This window comes from Ambystoma mexicanum, chromosome 7q (genome assembly GCF_040938575.1).
Source record: "Ambystoma mexicanum isolate Mex_15411 chromosome 7q, UKY_AmexF1_1, whole genome shotgun sequence".
NCBI lineage: Eukaryota > Metazoa > Chordata > Amphibia > Caudata > Ambystomatidae > Ambystoma > Ambystoma mexicanum.
Genome location: NC_090941.1, coordinates 1,109,612,839 through 1,109,624,808, shown reverse-complemented (window position 1 = coordinate 1,109,624,808; position 11,970 = coordinate 1,109,612,839). Strand labels below are relative to the sequence as shown.

The window sequence follows — 11,970 nt, the reverse complement described above, 5'->3', positions numbered from 1 at the left end:
GGGTTGTTTGATTTTTTCTTTGAACATAAATATTGCTCTAAAAGTTGAATATCTCCCAGGGTTGTTACAAACTGTGGCATATCTCCCAGGGTTGTTATATCCTGTGAAATATCTCTCTGGATTGTTATATACTATAGAATATCTCAAAGGGTTGTTATATACTGTATAATATCTTTCAGGGTTTCATATCCTGTGAAATGTCTCCCAGGGGTGTGATATGCTGTGGAATATCTCCCAGGGTATTTATATCCTTTGGAATATCGTCCAGGGTGTTCATATCCTGTGAAATGTCTCACAGGGTTGTTATATAGTGTGGAATAGCTCCCAGGGGTTTTATATCCTGTGAAATGTCTTCCAGGGTTTGTATATCCTGTGAAATATCTCCCAGGGTATAATATATTGTGGAATATCTCCTAGGGTTGCTATATCCTGTGGAATATCTCCCGGGGTCTGTATATCCTGTGAAGTGTCTCCCAGGGTTGCAATATGCTGTGGAATATCTCCCAGAAAGTATTCTGGGGTACATTTTCCAGGGTTGTTATATCATGTGAAAGGTCTCCCAGGGTTGTTATAAACTGTGGAATATCTCAAAGGCTTGTTATATACTGTGTAATATCTTCCAGGGAGTTTATATCCTGTGACATGTCTCCCATGGTTGTTATATACTGAGTCAAAACCTCCCAAGGCTTTTATATCCTGTGAAATGTCTCCCAGGTTTGTGTATCCTGTGAAATGTCTCCCAGGGTTATTATATGCTGTGAAATATCTCCCAGGGTTATTATATGCTGTGAAATATCTCCCAGGGTATTTATATCCTGTGAAATATCTTCCAGGGTTGCCAGGCATAATGCTCTATCCCTAAGGGTTCTTACAGATAGCAGAATATTTCCCAGAGTTGTCACAAATTATGGAATATCTTGTATGGTTATCATACATAATGGAACATTTCTCAGGGATGCCACACATTGTGGAAAATCCCCTAAGAATATCACACATATTGACATTTCCCCCATCTATGCATGTATGGGATTTATACATTTTTTTATTTTAATGTTATTTTATTGTGTGATTTAGTTTCAACATTAATATTTTACACACACACACAAGCAATAGAAAAATAATTAGTAAAAGAAAGAAAAATCAAAACATTAAAATAGTCAAATACCAACAATTCCTAAAAAAAGCAACACACATACAAAATTTGAAATACACTTTCTGAATCAAGTGACATAATACCTACATAATTCATAACTGAGATAACCAGATGGTAACTCGGCTCCACCACCAGTGACCACCAGAGCATTTCCTATGTGACCAAAGGGCGCTGTTTAATGAGTAGATGTTTTAAAGTTTCCTTTGACAACATATAAAAATCGACATAAGTGCTCACTCACAGAAGCTTTAATACATGCGGCAATAGCGTCTTTAGTTGGCAATAGGTTTAACTTTACCCTTGACCAAAAATCTCTTACATTTTTAGAGGGGCATTTTTTCATGGAATTCTGCAGTGCATTATGAGGTTTAATATCCATGCTAAAATGGTCGAAGATTTTATAAGGGACCAGTGGTTCGCGATGATTAAAAATCCAATCAGTTTTTATAACTTCCTCTTGACTAAGTTCCAAGTCCTCTACCAATAAAGAGGTTTAGTCCGAATGGCCAGAGAGTTACGCATCCATGCATTCAATACCCCACAGCCACCCCCATTGAATACCTCATTTAATTGTTCGAAGAGAGAAAACACTGTGCGAAATGATATGCAACATAAAAGCAGCCTTCTATGCCAAATAACTTAAACCTCCAAAGATACAAGCCCCGAAATATGGCCTACTACAGCAAAAGGAATGCCCCCAGGCAAGAACAGAACACTTTTCCAAATAAAGGATTCAACATTAGCCCAAGGCAGACCTTCTTCACGGGCCTGAGCCCCGAAAATCAACCTACAGAACCTACAGACTATCATTTGGTTGTACATCTTAATGGCTGGCATGGACGAAAATTGACCATAGTTCTTATTCATTACTCAAAGTCGTGTTGCAGCCGCTACTGCTTCAAGCTCCACAGTTTGATTCGCCCTACCCATTGATTTCCTAAACAGCACCCCAAGGTATCTGAACTCATGTTCCTCCTCCAACCTCTGGTCATCTATGTACCCGGCAAAGTTCACTCTCCCAGAGCAATTTTTCCGTCGATTTACTACCAAGACTTTTGACTTGGGTACATTAACTGTCAAGCCAAGGTCCCCAAAAAACTCCCCCACTGCCTTTATTGATCTTTGCAGGCCTTTTGCTGTATAATCAATCAAGCCTCAGTCATCTGCGTACAATAAATGCTGTACTGTGACCGAACCCAACCTTGGAGGATTTACCATCAAAATAGCTAATGCCGCCCTTAATCCAAATATATACAAATTAAAAAGAAAAGGGGCTAGCACACAGCCCTGCCGGAGACCACACGCAGCATCGACCCAAGCCAAATAAGAACCTCTTTGTTCTAGCCTTACTTTCATCTTATATCGGCATGTAAACACTCCAGTGTATTAACCAAATACTCTGGACAGCCCCGCATCCTTACATCTTCCATAGTCTGACCCAATGCACAAAGTCAAACGCCTTGGAGATATCAAGGAAAGCCAAGTAAAGGCCACGCTTGCCCAAGGTTGCTTGCTCACTCAGCAATTTAATTAGAAAGCAGTTTAGCGAGGTACTCGTACCTTTACGTAAACCTGACTGGTTTGTGTCCAATTGAGCAGAGTCGCTAGCCCAACATTCCAATGCATGGAAGATAAATCTAGAGAAGATTGTGTATGTTGCATCCAACAGGGAGATAGGGCGGTAGTTTACAGGATCCACTCTATCTCCCTTTTTAAATATCACCACCACTGTGGCCTCCTTTCAGGTCACATGGAACTGGTGAGTAGCAATGACATGCCTAAACAAATGCAATAGAAGCTCTGCCCATAAAAGTGGGGCAGACTTTAAAGTTACATTGGTCAGACCGTTGGGGCCTGGGGCATTAGATCATTCTGCCTGTCTAATTGCATTCAGTATCCCCTCCAGATCTATATCAAGGCCATCCCATTCGGCCATGGCCAGCGCCACCCCACTACCTTCTTGTGGTCTAAGGTTGCCCCCTAGGGGGCAAGAATACAATTCCGTAACATAAGGCTCCCAACGCAGGCCGGATATTGCAACGATGTCTGGACCCGACTATCTCTCACCAGCCTCCAAATTTTAGATAGATCAGAGGGACCCAGAGCAGACAACATACGTTGCGCATCTTCTTGGAACAACAGATACATATGCCCTTTTATCCAATTTGCATAAGCCAGCTTCAGTGTCTTTAGAGTTTTATGAGCAGCAACCCCTATCTTAGCCGCTTTTCTAATGTACGTCAAGCTTTCTCTTTTTATCCGCTACCAGCTGATTAAACCTGTGGGTTGGAATAACAGTGTTGGAATGGCCAGATGGAGACTTTAAGGGAATTAACACACGTAATATTTGCTGGAAATAAGTACTTACACCAAGAGGTGACATGTTCGTAAAAATACCCACCAAAAGTCCCTGTTCCACATTAGTATTAAAATGAGCTGGCAGCTTTGGCCACCATATTATGGCATGGTTGGTTGGCTTTATCTCAATATGGGAATGGGACGTTGCCGCCAAACTAGGGCCTGCCATAAACAAACCCTCCAACCTAAAATCCATCTGCGTATGATCACTAGTTGTGCTACCAATCACTTCCAACCCATCAAAACGAGTGGAATTAGAGATAAACACGTAATGCAATGAAGAACCTGTACTACCATTGGATCATGTGTGCTTGGGAGGCCTATCACTCCAAGTATTAGCATTGAACAGTGTAAGATCACATGAAACTAAGCAACCACGAAGCAGTTTGCCTCTATCTCTTGCTCGCTGCGAAAAATATCTAGCTGTAGCCGACGGGTACCAGGAGTCCTCCAAGCATTTAGAATTGAAATCACCCAAAAGCACGATCCCCTCTTTTTCTTGCATCACAAATGGTTCAAGCACCTTAGTAATTTTACAGCAAGAATCAGTGATAGTAGCCAACACCGGGTTATGGTAGGCATTTAGTACTATTAAGGACCTCCAAGAGGGTTCCTGAACGTCCCACCACCTTACTTTGATGCTGAAAATATCTGCACATCCCAGTGAAAGGTTTTCCAGACTAGATCCTGGGGTAACCCTGCAGGCACACATTAAACCCCCAAAAGGCATGCCCTTTAAACCCTTCCTTGCAGGCTCAAAAAGGATGGTAAATTCATCCAACATTGGGGTATCCCTCATAAGTGTTTCTTGTTAGCAGATCAAATCTGCTGACTTCCAAATGTCCTCATTTGTACAAAGATGTTTAAACCCCCGTGAATTCCACGATATGATCTTAATTGCATTAATTCAATTTGAGCCTCTAGTAGTATGACTGAGGACATGCAGTGAATTTATTATTTCTGGACAATCATATACCACGGAGCGTCTGTCAGAATGGTTACTCGCTGTGGCTTTGTTACTTTTGGCGTCCACTTCCAGCTTAATATTCAGGAATTCGTGTTGATCTAGTGTTAAGAGGAATTCTCAGTAATGTGCTAATTTCCCTTACCTTTTGATATCCCCAGCAACTTTGCTGGATTTTTAGGACTTTAATTTTCACCTGGAAAGAGTGCAAATCTTTTTTCCCACTCTTTCATGTATTTTGATGTGTGTTTAACTTATGTTTTGTTTGGGTATGGAGTTTTAGACAACTCCATAGGCATCATCTTTTTCTTGTGTGTTACACGGCACCCTCAGTGCAGTGGCACAGGGATGACTTTCAGACTTCCCAAGGTTTAAATACCTTCTCTGGGACTGACTACTGTCTCCCAGTGAATGTAAAGTTAAATGGACTTTACTAGTCTTTTTAAATTGCTAGACCCAGCACACACTGTAGTATTCCCTATGCCTAGAAAATTCATGTAGCCCTCAAAAGCTATCCTTTCCTCTTAAAATGGCTGGTGGCAGTCTTACCATGATTTTCCCGACCGCAACCATTTTAAACGCTCCGGTAGCTAAGATTCACCAGAGACATGTTTTTCAAGATGGCGTCTGAGCCTTCCCTGCAAAAACAGGTTCCAATTGACTTTGCCATTTGTTTTTGGAAAGGTCCTTCTATTGTTTGTCTCTGCATGCCCTTTGTTCGATGGCCTTTGGCGGGCTTCAGTGCTGAAACCCTCCTCTGGCACCTGAGTGTCTGGGGTGGACAGGATGTGAGGATGGTGCCCGAAACTCCCTGTGCTTAGTCTCCTAGGAGACCTAAATGCACTCTGGTGTGATTGGCCGGCTGACTGTCCAGCAAGGACAGCCACCCCGCTGGGTGAGTGACAGCTAGGCTGGAATAAATGGGAGAAAACTGTTTAAAAGCAGGTCTCTGGGACTTGGAGGGCAGAGTTGGCCACTGGAACGAAAGAACCGAAGACGAGCTGAAGCAAGACGACTGCTGCAACTCCTGGACTGTTGGTTTTCCCGGTGAAGCCCTGCTGCAGGTCCGAATTGCCTGAAACTCCCTCGACAGAGAAGCCCTTCAAGGACGACTTCTTGTGCTGGTGCGAACAACCACTTTGCAAGCCACCTGGAAACCATCTCCATACTGGTAGAATTTTCGTTCAGAATGCTGCTGAAAACCGGGCAGCCAGTGAGGATACCAGATTGTGGACTTTAAGGCAGTCACACCTTAAATCGATGTTTTGCCAAGTTTGTGGCTTCTTCCCTTCTGCATGGATATCTGCATCGATATTTTGCATAGTTATTAGTGATCATTGGTGGAAGGGAAGGCCTGTGCGGTATATGCGGTATTGCATGCACTAGGCTCAAATTTGCAAGACCACAGAAATCCCCAGCCATGGCAGTGCTCCCAGAAGGACAGTTCACACCCCCAACCACCACAAGTCTATTCATTGTTCCAAAAGTGTTGCAAAAAGGCATTCTTTCACCCAAGAGGAATGTGCCCTACAAGCCTGCAATCACAGACCGGAGCCTGGTGTGCATGTTATCTCACACTGGCCAAAGCATGGCCCGGCCATTCCCGGTTGACCATGAGCAATAGCCCATATAACTGACTAAACCCTAAGGCTCCTGAATTCCTTGGCACCAGGTGCCCTTTGACCGCCAACCCCAAAGTAACAAGTCCTGAAATGTTCAAAGAGGACGGACAGGGCATATCGGCAAAGTGACAATCGTGTGATTTGCATTGCTAGGAGCTGGGAGGGATAAATTATAGATCAAAACGAGGGTGGAGACCTTGGAGCCGGATGGCGTGGAAGGAGTGAGTGATGTGTGTGTGTGAAGGTTAGGGTGCCCCAGAACCTCCTTTGTGTCCGTCTTAAGGCCTGTCAGGTGTACAGTATGAGTGATAAAACAAGCTGTATAGTAGGAGTATAAGGAATTTGTTTTCTGACCTTCGACGTGAGAAGATGAGCCCCTCAGCGCCCACCTGATGGAAGATGGACGGACTTGGCTGGGACCAATAAACTGCAATACCTTATGGATAAAGGTGGTACCTGTATGGGGTCCACCCATCAGACGCGCAGGTTTTCAATGTATGTGTTGCGTCATCTATGACGGTGTGTTCCTTTATAAGATTCTGCTCGTACTACTTTTTTGCAGAACGTTCTTAGCAGTAGAGTTCTTTGCTGTTGCTCTTATCTGCGTTTGAGATTAAAACTCATCATCCTTACAGGATCGACTTGGGCCTTTCTTCCCTAGCGGGTTGTATTCTCTCTGGCTTCCAGTTCATTCGGGGAAGCCTGGTAATCTGGTGCTGCGTCCCTCCGCTGGGCAAACGGTACTGGTGATAGATTATAAGTAGGGACGGATAATTGCACCTCCTCCAGATTGTGCTTGTGGCTAATAAATGTGCCAGAATTATATTGCAAATGACGGGATTACAGAGACAAACACACTGTTTTTGCAAGTTCCGAAGAAATTACTGGCCCCAAAATGGACACGTCCGATACAAAGTTGGTATCTACTTGGGGGAGGAGATCGTTCATATTCACCAGTGCCTGGTGTCCGAACAGTATCTTCTGTCTGCACAGTTTTTCCAACCTCTGATCAATAAACCTCGTTCTTATTAAGTCACCTGGGGGAAAAGAGGGAGATCCCTGTATAATGCCAACTGCATGTATGGGATTCATAAGGCTCAAACCTATTTCGGAACAAGCTCACACTGGCCTATAGGGCAATAGAACCAAAAACACAAAATTCTTCTTGTGTGGGACAGTTTTTTGGGTCAAAGTGGGGCACTTTTTTGCCCACTGTGGGCCAGTTTGATGAGTTACTTCACTGCGCGGCTAGTAGTTTTGACAGGTGTTGCTGACTAAATATTCCTTAAAATGTACAGTTTGCATCACATTTTATCAAAAACCTCCCCCTTGGGTACTGTTCAAACAGCGTCACAAAAGGAATGAATTCCCATTTGCAACTGTCGAGCACCGATTGGGCACGATTGTGTTTGCCTTCACGGCGTTGCCGTGTCTGGCTGGGGTGCGCCTCCCTGAGACGCTCATGTTAAGTGGGGCGACCTGTCGGCTCGGCAGGGACCAAAGGCCTGTGTGGGGATGGCAGGCCAGTGGGCAGACTGACACAGGCCTGCCCGAGGCCTCCTGCTTTCCGACTGGGCCTGCTGGCTGGCAGCCAGGTCCGAATTTATGCAAATCTCAGGCCGAGCAGGGCCTGGTGGGAGACATGAACTGTGCCACAATGTGCCTCTTCTGCTGGGCTCTGCCTGCCGGAGCTTCCCCCTGCACGTGGGACAGGCAGCTCCGCAGACGCTCAGGGCTTCCGGGAGGGCTGGGGCTGGGTCAGGGCCGGCCTTCTCACCCTCGCTTAGCGGGGCTTCCAGAACAGGCCCAAGCCCTGCCCTCTGGCTCGCAACTCATACTTACCTGGCAGGGGAGCATCTGTGATCAGCAAGGCAGAGCTCCCAGGGTGAGGCTCATCCATTGCACATCGGATTTGCTGACCCCTGCGATGTCCCCAAATGCGGGATTCTCGACTGCATTATTTCTGGTAGTGGGGGACTGCGTTCGCGCTTTCCCCTGATTTATTGGTGAAAGAAAGAAAGAGTTTAGTGTGCGAGTCAGGTTGTTTGCACACAGGGCCCAAGCTCGTGCAGCAGAGTTTATTTTGCTGCAGTCAAGAGGGCCAGCCCTGGGCCGTTCAGGGGTCCACAGGCCTGATGGATTGGTGAAATAAAAAAATGTGAAAGTCATGTGTGTCATGTGTAGGTTGGGCCCCTGAATGTTGCTGCGGTCAAGAGGGCCAGCATTCACTGGAGGGGTGAAGTGCACAGGTGCCTAACCCCAGACTTGTGCGCCCCATGATATCAGGTGCCCCGGTAGTTCTTGAAGCCAGCCTGCCCTGCCCGGGCTCTGCTTTCGCGCCCAGGCCCTCCAACCTAAGGAAGGCCCAGCCAGCTCCTGGGGTTTTGGGGGCAGGGGTGAGACTGGCTCCCGGCCGCCGCTGCCGCCCGCCCCGTCCGAGCACCGATCGGGCACGATCGGGCCTTGCCGTGTCCTGGCGCGGGGCACCCCACCCGAGACGCTCTTGTTAAGCGGGGTGACCTGTCGGCTCAGGAGGGCCATGGACCCGCCTGGGGCCGACGGGCCAGTGGGCCCACTGCGCCAGGCCTGCTCGCTTTCCGACTGGGCCTGCTGGCTGGCAGCCAGGTCCGAATTTATGCAAATCTCAGGCCGAGCAGGGCCTGGTGGGAGACATGAACTGTGCCACAATGTGCCTCTTCTGCTGGGCTCTGCCTGCCGGAGCTTCCCCCTGCACGTGGGACAGGCAGCTCCGCAGACGCTCAGGGCTTCCGGGAGGGCTGGGTCAGGGCCGGCCTTCTCACCCTCGCTTAGCGGGGCTTCCAGAACAGGCCCAAGCCCTGCCCTCTGGCTCGCAACTCATACTTACCTGGCAGGGGAGCATCTGTGATCAGCAAGGCAGAGCTCCCAGGGTGAGGCTCATCCATTGCATATCGGATTTGCTGACCCCTGCGATGTCCCCAAATGCGGGATTCTCGACTGCATTATTTCTGGTAGTGGGGGACTGCGTTCGCGCTTTCCCCTGATTTATTGGTGAAAGAAAGAGTAAAGTGTGTGAAAGAGCAAGTAGGTTGGCCGCACACAGAGCCAGGCTTCGTCTGGCCTATAGGCCCATGGCCGAACCAAAAACGCTAAATGCTAGTGTGGGACAGTTTTTTGGATCAAAGTGGGGCACTTTTTTGCCCACTGTGGGCCAGTTTGATGAGTTACTTCACTGCGCGGCTAGTAGTTTTGACAAGTGTTGCTGACTAAATATTCTTTAAAATGTACAGTTTGCATCACATTTTATCAAAAACCTCCCCCTTGGGTACTGTTCAAACAGCGTCACAAAAGGAATGAATTCCCATTTGCAACTGTGGGCCACTTTTTTGTTGGTGCCCAAGACAATTTTATGCTCCAGTCCGACCCTGGTTAGGAAGCAACAGAGCGCTGTACATGAGGGACACACCGAGGAGGTTACAAGTAAAGGTGTGGGGGTAGCAGGGGAGCTCGGTTGCTTAGTGGGAGCAGGGGAGTGAGGGGTTCAAGTGGCAGAGAATGAAAGGATGAGTGGAGTAATCAGTGATTGGTGAGATATTCCAAGGCCTGCTACATGGTATAATTCCATGTACCCTCTGCACTGAAATAAATTGATTCTCAATATTAAATAATTAATCTTTTATAATGTGCTTAATACAGGAGATCTGTCTCTAGGCGCACAGACTTTCATGCAGGTGTAAAACAAAGAAATTGCGGAATCTGCTCGGCCTTAGCAGCTGTTAGTTAACAGGCACTTTCAGTAGGAATAGTAAACGCTGCCTGCAGTGAGCCACTGACAGGCAGCGTTTCCAAAGCGAGAGTGAAACTGAAGAGCAAAGGCTGCTTCACCTGGTTTTGATCTTAACTTGTATAGCCCGCTTTGCAAATGTTTATAATGTGCATGCAGGCGGCGGGAGAGCGCACCAGTGCAAACGTGTGTCATTCCATGCATGCAATTTGCATTTCCCTTAAAATGCCCTCCGGTGTCTTTCGTCTTTCTTACCTTCCGTAGATCTGCGTACGCGTGTTTTCCGCAGTTCCTGGCACATTTGTTTGGTTTTGAAAGAAGTGACATTTGTCAAATCTTTCAAATCAAATCAAATGAAGAGGAAACAGCCCCTGTGAAGCGGTCAGGGCCATGACTCTGCCGGGTGGGGGCTTGAGAGGGTACATTTCTAGACACGGGGAAGGGGAGTCAGCGAAGCTTAAATTAGAACTAGTCCCAGGTATTGTCCCAACGTGGTGGAAAATATTCGAACGAGGGGAGTTTGGATATTTAGCTCTAGGAACAGTGATAAACAGATTCAACGCTGTGAAAAAAATGTATCTCCACAGGGGGCAATTCCAACACAGCACTTCCAAAAATGTACCAGGCTTGCATAATACCGGAAGCGTGGAACACCGAGACTGATGCCTGTATCTGGGGCAGCTCAGTGGTTGGGTTCCATGGGAAAATGCCCCCTGGGAAAAAGCCGACAGGTAGCTGACTTTTTTACCTGCACCCCTAAACGCCTTCCCCCACATGTTCGAGGACAGGTACAATTTTCTGCTCTAACTCCAGTCCCAGAATATCTGGAGAAATTGCTTGAATTTGATGGGGTTGCAAATTTGGTGAACTATTGACCCCTGGCGACTTTATCACTGGATACCAACATATGGGCATATTTTTTAAAAACAGCTGGCAAGATGGTGATTTCTGGGGAAAATATGCAAAATGATATATCTGGTGGGGTAGGGTAGGGTAGGTAGGTAGGTAAGTAGGTACAGGCATACAGGCGAGGTCACAGTTGGAGCGGGACCGAGAGACCAGGAGGAGGACGGACGGAGAAGTAGAGTGTTCGAGAGTTGAGAGAAAGAGAGAGAAAGAGAAGGAGGGAGAGAGATGGAGAGAGAGAGAAAGAGAGAGAGAGAGAGAAGGAGAGAGAGAGAGAGAATCAAACGACACAAAACATACACCAACCATTTTTAGAGCTAGCCATAGCCATAGGGAGGCTAGCTATCCGGCGTATTAGGGAACCAGCACTATTCAAAGCCAGCGGACACCATGTCTGTGCGAGTGGCTGTGTCTGCCCACTGGCGGTCCCCCCATTTGCACACTGCCAGTGCCCTCCCTTTCCCTTTGAAGCAACCTATGGCTTGACACCTTGATTGATGCGTTGCCCTCGCACGCCCCTCTGAGGCCCAGCCTTCCCAGGTTCCCCTTTCTGTGTCTATGAATCTCGACAGCTGCTGCCAGCTCTGCATCTGGGAGGTGTTTGTCTTCAGGACAAAGCATCACCTTGGGCAGCTTGAAGCATTTGCTGCTTTTGGGATCAAAAGCTCTGATGGAGCACAGCTGCTAGTGGCCTGATGCGAGATTATGCATAAACTGCCCCCAGCTGAGCGAAAAAAAGCAGAAGCTGGTGGGACGTAGGCTTGCGCTCACCAAGATGCCCTCTGTTTCGAACTTTACTGAATAGGCCCTTTGAGTGTGAGTGTGAGTGCTCTGAGGCTTCTCTCCTTGCCTTGGGCTCATTTCCAAGTCCCTGTAAATTACACAGAGGCAGTGCCTTAACTGGAAAATGAGGCGGGGCTCATCAAGGAGGCATGGCCTGATTAGAAAGGGTAGAGGGGAGGTTTCCTGCCAGCTCATTAGGCCACACCGCATTGCCACGACCCACGATTAATGGGCTACAGGCACCCCTGTGTAGAGATCAGCACCCTCTCCCCCATGGGGGTGAGGGTAGTTGGGTGCTGATCTCTGCCTTTATTTACTAATGGCTTGCCTGGCAGGGGACAGCAACTTGCCTTTTCAGCCTTAATGGTAGCACTGTCCCTCGCCAATCATCAAGCCTTGGGAGGAACAGCAGCACCCTTAA

At 47.3% G+C, this 11,970-nt stretch overlaps 2 non-coding genes across 2 annotated transcripts; both read left to right on the top strand.

The window, feature by feature from the left end:
- The first annotated feature begins 7,931 nt into the window (after nucleotides 1-7,931).
- On the top strand, nucleotides 7,932-8,095 carry LOC138529362 (U1 spliceosomal RNA). Its single transcript, XR_011284699.1, has one exon. It is a non-coding gene; the product is annotated as a U1 spliceosomal RNA (small nuclear RNA).
- An 860-nt stretch (nucleotides 8,096-8,955) lies between these two features.
- Nucleotides 8,956-9,119, top strand: LOC138529453 (U1 spliceosomal RNA). Its single transcript, XR_011284790.1, has one exon. It is a non-coding gene; the product is annotated as a U1 spliceosomal RNA (small nuclear RNA).
- Nucleotides 9,120-11,970: the final 2,851 nt, after the last annotated feature.